Source organism: Sphaeramia orbicularis, chromosome 21, assembly GCF_902148855.1.
Source record: "Sphaeramia orbicularis chromosome 21, fSphaOr1.1, whole genome shotgun sequence".
Classification (NCBI taxonomy): Eukaryota; Metazoa; Chordata; class Actinopteri; order Kurtiformes; family Apogonidae; genus Sphaeramia; species Sphaeramia orbicularis.
Genome location: NC_043977.1, coordinates 33,993,217 through 34,006,232, shown reverse-complemented (window position 1 = coordinate 34,006,232; position 13,016 = coordinate 33,993,217).

Below are 13,016 nucleotides of genomic sequence, written 5' to 3'. Positions count from 1 at the left end.
TGCACACCGATGCTCCAGTATTATTTACGACATTGTAAATTTAATGCAGGTCATGTAACCTGCATGTTGTGTGGAGCATTTTTGTATTAAGTGGGATAATGTTGTATATGCATTTATAATGCTTTAATGAACATTCTCTAAACATGTACAAAGAGGATTCAGAATGTGTCAAATGTTTTTTTTTTGTTTGTTTGTTTGTTCGTTTTTTTAGCAGCAGTTGCAGCACAACTCTTGCCTGTTTACAATCTATTTATATTGTACACAAACCAACTAGGCAACAGTTTCCTAGTTGTGGTAAGGGAAAGAAAATGCCACTTCTCAGAGGAATATACCAAAACTTTTAAACATTTAGAAATCTTGGATGTCGAAATTATTTGTGGATATGCACAAACATCACAACATCAAATTTTTGATGAAGACGACTGGAGAACTGAAAGAGGAATGGTGTGTTCAGCACTAGTGGAAAAATTTTCAAGCAATAAAAGGCATATTAAGTTATCATTAATCTGAATATACACAGCTGTGTGAAAACAGAAATGAGAACGGAATGTTACTTTTTATTAAAAAGCTTAGAGAAAGTATTGACTTAGACGGAAAAAGGCAAAAACTGGATTATTGTGGAGGTATGCAGTGCTAGTTTGTCAGGGATAGAGCTGAGATGTCAAGATGACTGGGTTGGATGGTACAAGTTTGTCTAAGGGAGAAGAAAAAAGGTGGCAGCAAAAAAAAAAAAAATAGTAAGAGTGCAGCCTGAGAGGCAGCTGGTACTCCCCCTATCCGATATTGTCTACTGTATGAGGGCAGGTGCATGAAAGATAACTGCTTCACTGCTCCCATCAACATCATCCTGAAATACACACACACACACACACACACACACACACACACACACACACATATGCACCCTCCCCCTTGCACACAAACACTTGTCCACCTACCAGCTTCTTAATATGGGCTCTTGCCTGCAGCTAGACAGTGTATATTAGAGTGCTGAGTACGAGCCCAGCTGCAGAGCCCAGCTAATAATTTGAACAGGATCAGTTTAGCACTCCCTTTAAAAAACACAGCTTTGATGTAGCTAAGAAGCCGTGGGGGGAGTTTGCCCTGAGATGAAAGATAACATCTGACTATAACGTCTGCGTGCCTGGTTTTAAACCTGTCATCTCTCACATTCAACCATAATCAAATTGGGTCAATACTTAATGGGGCATGATGCCTCCCTCTGACAGTGCTATGATACACTCCCACCTACTGTCATGCGAATCTTCAGCGGATCCCCATCAAACAGTTGCCTACAACAGAGGGGATGAAAACAAGACTGTGAGGGTGATTACTTAAAAAAGACAGGTGCAGAAATATTTTAACAGAGAAACACTATGACGGAAAGATATAGGTTTTAATGCGAGCAGCTAAGAGTAGAAGGAACAGAGGAAAGGGCAATGAAAGACTGTCTGTCATGGTAGTAATATCCTCTTATCTTTACTGTAACTGCACGGACAGATTCTGAAGAGACAGATAGTATCTACCAACATTTCATACCATACTGTTAAGGGCATATGCCTTTGGATTACAGGCTTCATGTGAGTGAGTGAGTGTGTGTAGCTCAAACATGGAGTCCAGTAACTTCATGCCCTTGATAGACCTCAATTTCAAGATTTAATATAAACTCATCTCTCCTACCTCTCACCTCTGTACTCTTACTTTGTCTCTGTTCATCCCTTTTAGATTTGGCAATTGACCTTAAATCACAGTAGAAGGATTTTGCCTCAGCCGGAGCTTAGACTTGGCTCGCTGTAAAAGGGGGCTCATAATAAATGTGTTAAGTCCTAGTAAAGTGTGTAAATCTAAGTCAGATTTATTGAATTTCTGCAAATGTAAGTGTTAATACAGTAGGTAACTTAAAAATGAATTTGATGTTGCCACAGACTACTGTATATTGAGTATATATATATATATATATATATATATATATATATATATATATATATATATATATATATATATATATATGTGCATGTATTTTTATTTTTTATTTTTTTTAGCTAATTAGCCTATGCTAGTGCACTCCATTATGTAAACCATAAAACTATTAAGTAACCATTAACAATTACAAATTATAGTTACTTATAAAGAAAACTGGCCATCTTAGTTCTTGCTTAGGTTGTAGACATTAAAATCTTGGAATAAGATGAATCCGTTAAGCAAAGAAATCTATCTATGTCAGAAATTGTGTGAATATAATAACTGAGAAGGTAAACCATAAACATTACATATTTTATATTAATTTCTGTCAAAATACATTCTTTAGTGCAGTGGTTCCCAACCCTTTTTGGCTCATGACCCCATTTTTAACATCGTAAATTTCTTGCGTCCCCAGACTTTCAAAACGGAGACTTTTTTTTTTGTTAAAATTAATTTGTTTTTATCATGTAATAGTTTGCTATACAATGTTGTGAGTAAACATTAATTTTAGACAATATTTAGGCTATATAATGCATATTATTATGGATGGAGACAGAAAAGCCAGGTTGAGATTAGTGCACGAAGTAAGAATTTTCTTTTCCTTGGTCAGGATATGTACAGTCAGTCCAGCTTGGATTTACAAGGCTGACAATTAATACTGAACAAACAAGAACTCAAACTATGAATTATCAAAGAGCTGCAGCATCTGAAACCAACCACAATGAACAATTGAAAGATAAACAGTACCACAGTGATTCAGTTTCAGCTTCAGAGTTTGTCATGTCTTTTATGGATTGTGATTGTCTCTGTCAACTCACCATATATTTCTTATTAGAGAGGGTTTTTTTTTTTTTTTATCAATTACTAGAAATTTCAGGTGACCCCATTTGAATTTCAGGCGACCCCTGTGGGGTCCCAATCCCAAGGTTGAAAAACACTGCTTTAGTGCATTACCACACTCTTTCATTTAAAGTACATTTATAAGTACAGTAGCATCATATTGTGACTAATGTTAGTGTTACTACCTAAATGACTTAACATGTGGATGTTAGCGTTTCACACCAGAGCAAGGTTTAAGTGAGTTTTGAGACAGAAAGAATTGGCCTCTATAGCATCATGTGCAGTCAAAATATAAAAGAAAGGGAGCAAACAATGAGAGAAATATTAAACTGGACCGGAGACAAGCTTTCTAAACTTCAGGGCTAATGCACTCATAGTTACTAGCTAACGCTACATACTGTGCTATCGAGATGCTAGCGAGGCTACTGCTCCACCGTGACCGGGCAGATCCGGAAGAAAATGGCTTTAAGGTCAGTTACGGTTATGATGTAAAAATATTGTCATGTAATGTATTGGACTATTTTTTCTTTGGGCCAGAACGGAACACAATGCTACATGTTGGAATAGTGGACCAGTTTCTGAAAATGTCTTATCTTGAATGGCCTTACTGTTAGCTAGCATTTTCTTGTCATCATTAGAGTTAGCAATGTCGCAAGACATCAATAATAGTGCGATAAAGCTCAAAAATCAGAAAATTAACATTTTTTAGGACTGTGGTGGGACTAGAAGAGAAGTCATTACATTTACCCTGGTAGTATAGGTCAAACTAGGTATTAGTGCGTTTGTGACTACTCTGGTAAAAATGACTTGTTTACAAAGGTCTTTTAAGAATGATTACATATTCATTATCAGCTGCAAAGGACTCGAACCAGCAGATATACTGTGTTGGTCTGAGTAATGACTGTGACTTAATGTCCAGTTCATGGTGTCAGATACGTCAGCTGATAATGGAAGAGAGCTGTGATTGTTAAAAAGCAGAAAAGTGTTGTGGTGGATTCATTATTTCTCTGTTAAATATATGAGAAGCTACAGACAAAGAAAGAAGAGGGACTGATTAAGACAGATGGAGAGATTTTCCATGAGGAAAGCTAATTAAAAAAAAAACAGATGATATGCAAAGATGGGTGGCAGAAAGGAAATCCCTTTTCCCTTCCAGAGATACTTATCTCTTTTCCATTAGGTGTTTAAGAAATTTATTGACTAATATCTTAATTAGGCTACTTTCCCTGTTCAGAGGTAGTGATGAATTTCTCTTTGGTTGTGGAGGGTGGGTGCACCAGAGCTGCAGTTTTGAAATTTTCATAAGTATTTATTACCCCGCCTCTCGAAGGGGAGGCAAGGGGTATTGCTTTTGGTTTGTTTGTTTGTTTGTTTGTTTAGTTACACTGTAGCAGCAAAATTATTAAAGTCACACCAAATATGGTTTATAGATTGTCAGTGACCCAGAATAGATCTCATTACATTTTGGGAAAAGTAGGTCAAATTTTACATTTTTTATGAATTTTTTAAATCTTTTTTTCCCCCATTTACTTATAATTGGCGAAATTGCACATGTCTGTAGCAGCGAAACTATTGGTTGAATTCATACCAAATTGACTTCATAGATTGAAGTGACCCAGAATGGATTTCATTACATTTTGGGAATGGTAGATCAAAGTTCAAATTCTTTATGCATTTTTAAAATCTTCCCATCAACTTAAAATGGGCAAAATATGTGCAAGGGGTGGGGTTTGTTGTGCCTGACACCACTTGTTTTTAATTATTTTGATTTTTGAGTTTCCGGTTTATTGCACAAACAGTTTTAGTGTTTTATGCAGAGGAACTGACTAGTTTCTAATTCATTTATAGAGGCATATGTTGAACAAATACATGGCAAATGTATGTGTTGTTGCATATTGTGTGAAGTTATATAGTAATTCTTGTACACTATGAACCAATAAAGTTTTTGTTTAATTGTCACAATTTTTATTTAGTTTTCCTGTTGTTCAAAGCTATTTTTTAATTTTTATTTTTGTTGATAAATTATTTTTCTTCTTTCATCTTTAGTCTTGGTTTACAGTGTACACACCATGCTGTGTGTAGTGTAAACGTGTGTCTTTGATTTATCTTTCAACGGTCAGCTTTCCCCCCTCTTTTCCAAGGTCAAGTTGGAGATTATTAGCGGAGAGGCACTAGTAATGACCGTGGTGGTCATTAACTATTCATCACCTCACGCTACACTGCAGGACCAAGTGTTTGAGCTTATGTGTTAGTGTGTAGGGAGTTTTGGCCAAACACATCTTTGCATCATCAGTAGGTTCCATTGTGTGTGGTGTTTTGCTCTGTCTGTTTGCAAATGAGACATCTGGCTGGCTCTTGTCTAAATGAGAGATTTCCAAGCACACCTATTCAGTCTCTGTTGTGTCACTTGTCTCTTAGTTCTCTTTGTCTGCTGTTTCTGTTTTTGTAAGGCTTCTTTGGAAAAAGTGTTCCTGTTTGACCACAACTCCTCTGGGTGTGAAAACCACATGAGGTGAGTCCAGGTGCCTCCCCTTTCATGGTTGGTATCCTCCTCCTTGTTTTTTTTTATTTTTTTTTTTTATCCCTGCCTCTTGATGTGTCTAAAGGAGAAGAGGGGGTGGATGCTTGTGGAGCCGGGGGTGTAACTGTACCCTCAGATGGAATAAGTGGGGTGGGTTCACTTGGGTCTGGAGAGGGGGAGGGATATAGAGAGCAAGAGAGAAGGGACAGATGCAAAAGAATGAACAGCTTCAAGCGGCAGAGTTGCCATGGCTACAGGGAAACGGATGAATGAATGACATCACAGTGGCGGGGAGGTGAGAGAGTGTGAAATTGATTTGGTGGTGGAGCACGGGGAGGCGGCTCGCGTTGGGTTTTCGTTGGATAGACACATTTCTCTCTCCTCCGTACTCTGGTGTCTCCTGTAGACGTGCTCGCACCGGTAAGGCTTTTTTCCCTGTTTTCTTTCTCTTAGAGTCAAGCTTGATTTCGTGGCTGATGCAGTGTGTAAGACTTATTTTCTGTCTGATAACTCTGTTTAGATTTTATCAACATGTGAAATGAACCCAGCGAAAGACGACGTGTGTTAATGTGTGTGGATGTCATGTGTCTGCCCAGCATGCCAAAGGAATGAAAGGACAGGCAGATGTGCCGTGCAGTTGTCATGGGTCTAAATATACCATAGATGCCTAGTGTGCAAGAATGTGTGTGTTTCTGGTCAGGAATGAGCAGCTGATTTTGCAAGAATGATTTTGATCTGTTGAATATGATATCCTTCCAAAACCAAAAAAGAGTGTTTAATTTTTTCTCTTATGAGCTAAACTTCATCATAAATATATTAATATTATGAATGTTTGTCAGTGTTAGAGACAAACTCTGAGACATGCTATGTTGTTGTGGTGTTATTGAGCAACTTCATGTGCATGATGCTTCTGCTTATCATGTGATAGTTTTCTAGTCCCTAAAAGAAATGATCCTGTTTCATGCTCTCTGCTTAGGAACCCTCAGAGCACATGTGTTACTGAATAGCACATGTGTAACTAAAGACTTTAGAAGACAGTGTTTTCAGTGGAGTGTGAATCTGGGTCTTACTTCGAGTTCAGTAGCAGAGCCTTTATCATTCATCTGGCTGTGTGATTAATGTTGGAGGTGACCTGCACTGACCCCACAAGGGGCAAGCAGCTAGGGTTAAAGGGTAGACACAAAACAGCAAAGCCAATCAGAATCCTTAACTCAGCATGTCTACAGCCTGAATATGAAAACAGATTTTAGGGATCAAGGGATAAACATTTAGGCTTTGGAACGCATAATCCATTACTAGCACTATCAGCTGGTCTGTAGATCTACTGGAATGCAACATATCTCACAACGTAGAGGTGAATTTGGAATACTGCGTGGTTTTTCACCTCATCAGTGGCTGCCACATCAGGACCACATAGTTGTTTAGCATGATAATAAAGCTTTAAAGTCAGTGCTCTGTCTGTGATAAGTTTAAGCCCCTTGCACACATGCTATGTGTGAAATGTTAGAGACATTGCCTGAAGAAGCTGTAGGTGTGAATGTAAATGTCTGAATCAGTCGTATTTAATAGACTTTAACATGTCACCTTGCCTTTGTAGTACAAAGTCTATGTAACATCCAGTTGAGTTCATGTGCAAACACAGTGTCCAGAGAATTCACAGTGTCTTTATGATGTTAATTACATTAAAGTTTAGTTAAGTTTACATTCCTCAGTTCTAATGCACATACAGACTGTGTAGATCAGTCCACCTCCTTCTCCTGTATGCTCTACCCAGGTGCCACCCCTTTCCCAAACCATATGGAGTATCATCAGTAGGTGAGAATGCTTCTGGCACAGACATCTCTGGTTGTGTGTTGTGTGTATGAAAAGGGCAATTCTGGACAATGTCTGGACATGAGTGTGTGAATGTTGTTCTTAGAATGCAAACAGTGCAGTTGTATCTAGTGACAGTATGCAGAGAACCACATTTACATTTACAGAACTTGTATTTATAATTTAGCTGCTGTTCTTAACCAGCCTGTTTTTTTTACCCTTAAATCACAGCAACAGGGAATTGTGTGATAACAACACTTACATCAACTTGTAAAACTGCTCAGTACTTAAATCTGTTAGCAGCACTGTAAGGCAGTAACATAAATACTAATGGGGTGAGTACGTGAGGCACTTTTTAACTCTTTCATTTAAAACCGGGGAAAATGATCCATGATGGGTCGAACTGTTAAGATTTGTTTGGCGGTGTGTGCAGTCTTTTCAGTAGAACACATCAAACAAACTGGTTGGCTTGTTGCATGTTATGAGGGAATATCTTAAAGGAGAAGTGTTAAAAGGCTCCAGGCAGTTCATAACAGTATAGCTTGTTATTTTTTGCTCAACTGAGTATATCAGTAAGTCCGCCAGCTTTTGGATAACATCAAGGGGCCACAAGTGGGTCAGAAGTGAGGGACTGTCAGGGTCTTTTCACTTTCTCCATTAGAAAAATAAAACTACTCATCACAGTGAATGTTTCAGCAAATTCAGTCTATTTAAGTACATTATCAAAGCCATTCCACTCACAGCCTCTGTTTTTGTGTTTCTATTGGAATTGTATTTTTCTAATGTTGACTCTGTCTCTCTTGTGCACAGTTCATGACACACTGGAAACAAGGACGCATATTAAGGTTACTTTGAACTTATGCAGTTGTGTTACACCATGGTGAAGTCAGCTCATACAAATGTTAGTGTTTTGCTAGTAGTCGCTTTTCCATTGACCCTCAAATTATGCGAACATAACTTGCGCATAAAAATTTGCCTACTGGAAAAATGACAATTTCTCCAAAACTCTTGATTTTCAATGAAAAGTTTTTGCACTTGAGAGAGGTGGGGTTTTTTTTAGCGAAATTGGTATATTGTGCAAAACTGCAATGGAAAGACCTTTTTACACAACTAGAGTCACATAAACAAAAAAAATGGATGTTGACAGATGTTACAACAAGCGAAGAAAAAGAGTTTTAAAACAAACATGGCGCGGTATGTGTGGGCACGCCAGGAACCCAAATCATTTTTTAATTTAGTATGGTATGGAAAGTAACAAGCATTGTAGATTCAAAACAACAGATATTTATGTTCATCACCATGTTTATGGAATGACTTCTCGTGATAATAAATAAACAAATCATCGCATTTGTGATTTAATGGAAAAACCGACATTACGCACTTCTGTTTTTTTGACATTCAGTAAATATCAGTAAAGTTTTGTGCATATATCCAATGGAAAAGCGACTAGTATTTGTCCGTGAGCACATGCGTATCTGTAAAAGGTTTGTGTGTTTGAATATATTTCTCTGCAGACTGTCCGTCCTCACTGTGGCATCTGCTTGTTTGAATTGTTACAGTTAAGCAAACACTTAAAGCCCAGATTTTTTCATGTCCATCAACATCATAAGCTGGTTCTGCAGAGTGTATTATAAGAGTAAAACTTATAACTTCTAACACAAATCTTTGTGTTTCCTATTTGAGTCTGTTTACAATGTTTACAGTCATTGGAAGGTGCTTTAGCTGAATACCGAAACAAGACAGTGAAACCTCCTTATCACTGTGATATTACTGTATCTAGATCAACTGCGGCATATTAAAATGGAAGCTTAAATCATGCATATTTTATTAATTTTATTAAATATGAATGACAGTGACTTGTATAGCATTTTACTTCCACTTCCAGCTGGTCTAAACAAAGTAGTTTAAATCATTTCACAAATCATTTTAATCCTTTATTAAGTTAATTATGCTTTTTGCATGTCTTCGACACAGTTGATGTGCAGCTGTCAGTTTGCATTACCTCACAGGACTCTCTGTTTGCCATCATTATTTTTACATGTCCGTTTTTGTTCCATGCTGGTAAATCTAAGATTTTCTGGGTAGCTACGTACATAGTGAACTGAATCTGAATGAAACTGAACTGGTTTATGTTTGCTATGAGATTATTCCTAACACCAGATGGAAGAAACTGTAAACTGTAATGTTGACAGTGAAATAGTAAAGTCTTTGTTGTGCATGTTCATGGTTTTCTCATAACTTCAGACTCTTTCAGATAGTAATACAGTCTAGTTAGTGTCCTCCTACTCTGTGCTTTTCTCCTACACTTTTTGCTTAATCTGTTCACCCTCACCCAGTATCCCCTTATACATCTGTGTGTCTCACATCTTTGCAAAGAAAAACAAACAGCTGGTTGAGTATTTGTAAGATGATGTAGATACTGTACACACACAACGTACATTCCACTTGCTCATAATTACCAAATGGATTTTGTTTTAACATAACATAAATGCAATGATAACTGTGGGTTAGTAGCGCCAACTGTGCATGGGTCTGTTAGCTTGCTGTGACTCATACAGTGTGTGTATTAGTGTGTGTCACGCAGCAGTCATGGTTTTCACTCTTAGTCAGTCTGGAACAGAACAAGGTAACAGGAGGACCTAGTCTTTATACTGGGTTCTGCTTTAGATGGGAGTGACTCACATGAAGGACTGTGCTTTTCTTTTGTTTGTCTTGTTATTGATTGTCTGTAGCTGAAGCTCACAAGCATCTTTTATGCTCCCATGTTGTCCATTGTGTCTGTCGCTTCAAGCTTGGCGCTTGGGGAGATGAGAGTCAAGCGTAGACAAAGGCAGTGAAAGAGCTGGACTCAGTACAGTTTAAGAGATTTGGAGTTGAGTGGAGCAGAGGGAAAATGGAAGATAGTAGGAAGAGGTGAGTAGACTTACACAGAAGCAGAAAGTGAAGGATTAATGAGTTTTTAAGACTGATAATGCTCTATTTCTGTTTTATTTGTTTTATTTTTGGTCTCCCATTTTACTCAGGAACCACACAACAAAACAGCAACAAAACTGCACAAAAATCTGACATCCATTTGCACTAGTTACTCAAGTTGTCAAGCTGAGTCTTTTCACAGGATAGGCTGTTTTTTCTTGTTGCTCACATGTACAGGATGATATAACTGTAGATGACTGTGTTTTTTGAAATTAACTAGTCTAAACTAGTCAGTAAACAGTTCATATGTAACAGATACAATGAAGACCCAAGGTGTTCATTTTCTTCAAAATTTTCATTAAATAAGTGTGGTACCAAAACTGTCAAGGTCGATACGTGTTAATGAAAATATATTGTAGTAATTTTACGTAACACTAACTGTAATTACTCTTCCATCACATGTTTGTGAACCATTATTTGTTCAGCTAGACTGGAAAAACTATTCATCTCCTGTGTACAAATGTACAGTGTGGCAACATTTTAACAGGATGACAGACCTTTTTTCCTTTGTCAAACCATGTTTTCACTAAATCAGCTGCTTGAGCCAAGCAGTTGATTTGTTTGAATGTTACCTCACAGCTAACTCTTCATATTAATTACCATGTACTGTATGCGGCACGTAAACCTCTTTTTTTCACAGCACCATGCAGAAAAGCTTATAAATCTTCCCCTTGTAGGCAACGATCCACTCGGAATTGAACATTATTGCTACTAGGCTATTAGCGAGTATTATGCATGCTAAATAGTAATGCCTGGTATTTAGTTTAAAGCGCTACTGAGCTGCTGATTTGGAGGAAGAAATAGTGGGATTACAATATAATCCAGGGAGATTTTTGAATTAAGACTGATTTCATATACACAGATGTTTATGGACTCTGTATTGTTTTTCCTCTATATCACACAACTCAATAATGTCTAAATTTGAACATTTTGTGTATTATTGCAAATTTATTAAAGATTGTAAGTTAGTGGGACTGAACACTTGCTAGAGTCACATTGGCCTACAGGTGTGTTGGTAATACTATTATGGTGACCTTCCCTGTTAATTTAGATGTTGGTTTGAATGCATGAAGTGCATTTATTTTATTTTAATCCACTTTTTCATTGTTTTTGTGTGTGTGTGTGTGTGTGTGTGTGTGTGTGTGTGTGTATATATATATATATATATATATATATATATATATATATATATATATATATATGTATAAACAATTGCACTTGGAAACCCCTTTATGAACCAGACTGGAAGTAGCCTAACTTCAACCCTCCAATCCAATCCTGGGTAACAGCCAGATGTGACAACAGCTGGTACAAATCTACATCTGCAGGTCTTTCACGTAACCTTAACAGCATATCATGAAAACTCAGCATGACTTGAACACTACACAGCAGTTAGAATGCCAGTCTGCCTTAACCATGGAGACATCAGTTTTACTTCAACATTATTATACACTTGAGCAGTTTTATGTGTTTTATCTGCCTCCTACTAAATGTTGCTTGTATGATATTTACTGCATTCTTCTAATGCATCTTCTCATAAATATTTTATCCTTCATGCACAAGTCTCTCAAATACAGCATTTACAAAGTGTTCACCAGAGTGTGTTGTGTAAACTGTTTGTTTAACGCCTCCAAAATAATAATCGTGTAGCTGAAAACATATGCTTTATATAAAGATAAGATGATGCACTGCTGAGGCAGTGGCAAGGAATATGTTCTCAAAATATCACCCTAGGTGTCAAGAGTAACTGTCACAGGTCACAAAAAATATTTCAATATGTGATTCTGAGTCATTTTTAAGTAATGAGTGTATTGACTAAATGTAAAATAAAGAATATTCTAGATTATGTTTTAAAAATAAATTGGACCACTCAAGAGTGTTTCATCAGTAGCATAATTAACAAAAACTGTGGCACTACATGGCAATTAAATGATAATGTTGTAACAAAAACACCAGCTGTCAACTCAACACCCACAACAGTACTATTTCATCTGATTATCATCAGTGCACCATAGACGCAAATGATAAAAGGTACCGTGTATGAAGTAAAAATCTTAACAGTTGTTTAGAGTAAGTTTAGGTTAAGTAGGCTAAGTATGTGTTTGTGCTGTGTATGTGTATGTGTATGTGTGGATGCAGGCATTACACAAGGGCTTAATTTGCATTGCAGCATTAAGCTATTCATAATACATGGAAATAGTAATCAAAGTTTAAAATTTGGCTGGTAAAATAAATAAATATTTATTTATTTGTGTAATATATCACAAATGATGAATAATTAATCTAAAGAGATCTCCTTTCATATTTAATGTATAACCCTCAAAGTTTCCAGCTGCCTTTGGCTTTGCCTTGATCGGAAATATTTCCTGAATCTGACATCCAGCATGATTAATGTCAGTTAGAAGGATCTCACACAAGCTTGCATGTTCACAGTCCTTAGTGGTAAGCAGAGAAATCAGGGTGGTAACACAGTCACAGTATTGATTGACACCTGAAGGTGATGATGGCTGAGTGACAGCTGTGTCAAAGAGAATGGGACTTGTCATCTCCTGTGGGACAAAAGCTGTTGTAATGAGAATTTGCCATGCTGGATGGAAGCGGAGAGGCATCTCACCAAACAAGCAATCATTACTTACATTCAGGTTTACGATGCAACATCACATAGATAACAGAATAATCACACTTCATTATAAAGTCATAGAAATGTAATCTCTTGAGTTTTAGACAGATTTCACCTGTAAATGCTGTATTCCTCCAGAGTTCAGTTTAGATTTCAGTGCGTCTTTGACATGAATGGCTATGAATCATAGTAAATTTAGTCAAATGAAGTCATGTTCCTCATTTTCAGGTGATTAAACACTGGGACTACAATGCAGAAAAGTCAGTGAGAGAGATGTAAATGTCTCCA